The sequence below is a fragment of the Anas acuta genome, chromosome 27, assembly GCF_963932015.1.
Source record: "Anas acuta chromosome 27, bAnaAcu1.1, whole genome shotgun sequence".
Lineage (NCBI taxonomy): Eukaryota > Metazoa > Chordata > Aves > Anseriformes > Anatidae > Anas > Anas acuta.
Window position 1 is genome coordinate 513,261 of NC_089005.1, and position 4,421 is coordinate 517,681.

Here is a 4,421-nt window from a genome sequence, read left to right on the forward strand (position 1 = left end):
GGGGGGGCCCGGCTCGGCACGGCTCGGCGCGGCCCCGGCGGCCGCTGCTCCCCCCCCGCGGGGCCGGCCGGGGGTGCCCGTTAGCCGGGTGCGCACCTCGACCCCCGCGCCCTGGGGCGCGACCCCCGGTGGGTCCCCCCCAGGCAGCCCCGAGGTGCCGGGGGTGGGCTGCGGGCTCCCACCCGGCGCTGCCCGACGAGCCGGGGGTGGCTGGGGAGAAGGAGCAGCCCCAGGGGCACGGTGTGGGAGCTGCCCCTGCCTCCAGAGCCCCAGAATGGGGAGGGTTGGAAAAGCCTGGGGGGGTTGGTGACCCCCCCAGGACACCGGGCGCAGCCGGTGGGGACTGACCCGGGCACAGCACCAGCATCCCAAGCAGAGCGATGTCTCCCCATGTTTGCATCAGTTTTGATGGATTTATTCTGACCCTTTTCCTCCCAAGACTCCGCCAAGACTCAGCCAAGGAGGCCCAATAAAGCACCGACGCTGCCTCTGCCCCTAGAATCGCCTCTCCCCAAACCACCCCTCGCAGGGAAGGTCGGCCAGCCTCAGCACCAGGCAGCAGCCAGAACCCACAGCAGTCCCCTTCGCAGGGAAAGGTTTAACAGAGCAGCTTAAAAGCACAGAGGTGACCCTGCTAAGGGAACATTATGCTTGGATTTATTTTAATTAAAGTGCCTGAGTGAACACATCAATTTCTGACACCATTTGGGGCTTTTTAGTTCTCAGAAACTGAAAACTCAAATATTAATTTAATTTTTTTTGGTGTTCTGGCTTGGGTTGCATTATTTTTTGGCAAGAAAAGCGATGACACCCTTGAAAGCTTTCACCTTCCTAAAAAAAGAAAACTATAAAAAGCCTTCCTTGGATGGAAACGTTTTCCCAATCAGCCTGACCGCCCTCGTGCCTGGGTGAGTGGGCAGTGGGGCAAAGCCACCCCGCTTGCCACGGAGGGCACCCCGCAGCCACGCCAGCAGCCTCGACCATTCCCCGAGCTCCCCAGGAAAAGCTTTTGATAACGGGAACGTTACCTCTGCCACTGGTGCAGGGCCAGCCTCTGCTCCGTGCAAGGGCAGCGCAAAACCCAGCGCCCTGACTCCGCTCGGGGCAGGTACGTGAAGGAGGTGAAGGGACGGCATCTTGTTTGGTTTGTTTTTTTCAGTCCCAGGCTTAAGATGCAGAGCTTGGAACGCTCTTTTGGCTGCTCTTATGTTCTGCATTCATTTAAAAGAAGCACCACACGAGGGCTGTGCCGGTGTGTGTGTGCCTGCAGGTCGAGCCGTGCCAGGCTGCCCGGGCTCTGCAGCACCGTGTGCGGGGCCGGGAGGGCACGGGGCAGGGCTCTGGCAGCCTTCCCAAAGCCTCGGCCCTGTAATTTGGTGCCTCTGCTTTCAGAAGAACTTCCTGCAGCTATTTCCATGTGGGGCAATTCAAACACTGCCCTTCCTTGCCCAGGTAAAAACCCCAGTGTGGCTGCCGTGCCGCAGCCTGCGGCCGCACTGAGCCCTTGGCTCACCCTGCAGGGCGCACAGGGCTGGCTGCCGGCACCTGTGTGCAGCAGGGCTGGGACGGGGCGAGCAGGCTTCAAGGATTTGTCTCAGAAATACACTTCTCTGAGGCACTGCTGAGCCTCTGCCAAGCTGCAAGAACCCGGTGTTCCCTAGCAAGCCCATCCTGCCAAAGCAGGGATCTGTGCTGAGGGAGCGGACCCAAACCAACGCGTACCGGCTGTCGGCAGGCTCGCTCCTCACCAGACCAACCTGGAACCAGCGTGGGGGCAAGGGAGCCAAGGCCATGGCAAGGTGTGTCAGCAAACAGGCATCGTGGTGCTGGGACAGGCTGAGCGAGGCAGGGGACACACTGTGGGTGACGTGCCTGCAATCTGGCACCGGTGCTGCTGCTCCGTGCTCGGCTCCCGACGGAGCTGGGCGCTGCGTGGCTGTTTGGGTTACATCTGCACACCCAGGGCTCCTTGGCAGGGGCCCCGTGAGCAATAAACAAACACAGGCTGCTGGGAAACTGCAGGCTTTCAGGGAAAGCCAGGAGGGGGAAGGCACCAAAACGGTGACAGTTATGTATCGCCCTAAGAGGGAAAACTGGTTTCCAGACCCCAGGAACCCAAGTGGCACGGAGTGCTATTTCACACCGCCCGCTCCAGAGCTCACTCAACCTGATCAACATTGCCAAAGCTTAATGAGGCTTTGCCAGTCCCTTGGGACAACAGCGAGGGTCAGTGCCATGATCTGCAAGCCCCAGCCCTGGCCCTGGGCAGTGAAAGATCCTGCTGAGGAGCCCCAGGAGCCCTGGCACAGCTCTGCCCTGGCGGGGTGAGCACAGCTGCGTGAGTGGGGCTGTGTGAGTGGGGCTGTGTGAGTGGGGCTGGCTTCCCAGCTGCGCAATGCACCACGAGACCCTGAGTAGTCGCACGCAGCATCACGGCCGTGCTGCTCACACCATGAAACTCTGCCAGGAAAGCTGTTCCCCGAGGGCAAGGACCGGCAATGCCCGCAGAAGCCCCTCAGGCACCTTGCAGAATGGGGAGGGAGCCACAGGTAGAGCAGAGCAGAGCGGGGGCTTTGCTGGCAGAGCTGGCACTGGGGGGGGCCCCGCACCCCGAGCCCATCCAGCACCCCAAGGAGCACTGCGCAGGAGCTGGCCGGCGGGGTGGCTGCAGTCTGAGGGAAGGCAGATGGTAATAATTAGCCGTACACTAATTCCATGGAAATTTCCATGTGCCTGGGAAAGGGGCTCACCAAGCCCTTGCTGCTGCCCCAGGGCAGAGTTCCACGGGAGTTTCCGGGGACTGTGACTAAGAGCCGGGCTGTCACCCGGGTGGTGTTTAAATGCCTCCATGGAGCCTCCATATAAACAACACCGGCCCCAAACCCTCCCAGAGCCAGCGGTGCTGGGCTGCAAGGTGCTCGGATGGTGGGGGCAGCATCCAATGACCTCGGGGGGCGGCTGCTGTGCCCGAGCCCTTCTCCTGCTGTGGTTTGCTCGGGGTGACAGCACCGGGGACATCTCCCCTCGTGGTCCCCAGGGATGCTGCCTGTCCACCACCCAGCAGGAGCTCAGCACGCAGCATCCCCAGCACTCACAGCTCCTCCCTGGCAACACACACGGAGTCACAGCAGCGCCCTGGAGGCCAGCAACGTGCTGAGCTCGGGCCCTGGCGGCGAGCCCGGCGTGCCCACGCTGCGGTGCTGCAGGTGCCGCTGCCCTGCTCTGCCCTGGGGAGCACCACGAGAGGGGGGCCAGAGCGGGCAGGAGGGCGCGATGCTCTGCTCCAGGGTGTCCTCCGAGGTCTGCTGCTGCATGGGGGCTGCTGGGGTGGCCAGGGAGACCTCGCTCCCTGCTCTTCTCCTCCCTCCAGCCTGAGGCAAAGTGCGCAGGCAAGCGCTCGGGGAGCGCCCCAGCCCTCGGCTCCCTTCTCCTTCCTACCTTTCCAGTGCAGGCTCGTCCCGGCTCCGGCACCCTCCGCTACCTGTCCCGGGGCTCCTTAGAAAGCCGCCTGCGTAAGCAGCTGCCTGGAAAAGGAGCAAGGAGGAAGGAAGGGGATGGACAGGAGTAGGGAGGGCCAGGCGGCGTCAGGGTATCTCAGTGCACCCTACACAGTCTGAGCGAAAGGAAAAAGGATGTTTTGTAAGATTTGGCCAGCCCTTCCCCGAGCTGGGAGAGGAAACCAGTGGGGCAGACGGCGCTCGGCGAGCCATCCACGCACAGCACTGCCGGTACCGGAGCCTCTCCGCCTGCATCCCGCGTCTCCTGCTGGGGCCCCACTGGTGTCATGCTGGAAAAATGTGCTCTTGGCTGGAATTTGGCAGCCTGGCCTCTGGCGGGGAGGGAGCCTCTCTGCTTACAGAGGGAGCGGGAGCTGTGGCCTCGGGGCTGCGGGGAGAGGATTTGCTGAGCTCTGGTGGCAGCAGGATAGCTCTGGAAACATCCCTGCATCCCGCACCCCAGCCCTGAGGCTGCTGCTGCCCATCCAGCTCCTTCCTTTCCCCGGGGCAAACCCCAAACCTCCTCCCCGTTCTCTGGAGCCCTGAGGGAGCATCGCAGCCCCACAGTTTGCCCAAACTGTGGCCTGGTCCCAGAGGCTGGGGCTCAGCTCTACACATGCACACACACAGAAATCAGCCCAAACTCCCCCCAAAGCAGCGGTGCGGGCAGCACCAGCCTGACCCCGGGTGGCTGCGGAGAGGAGCGCGCAGGATCCGGCCCCCGGCTGCCTGCAGCCGCTCCCTGCAGAGGGAGCACAAGGAGCAGGAATGAGCAGGCTGCGAGCAGCCATTTCATCCTCGGAGAACGTAGCGCAGGGGCTGCTGCTGCCCGAAGGAGGAGGAGAGGTCTGCTCAGCCCGGGAACGACCCCGCACCGACAGGCTGCACCCTGCCTCCATGCGCCCAGCCTGATCCCGGTCCTAG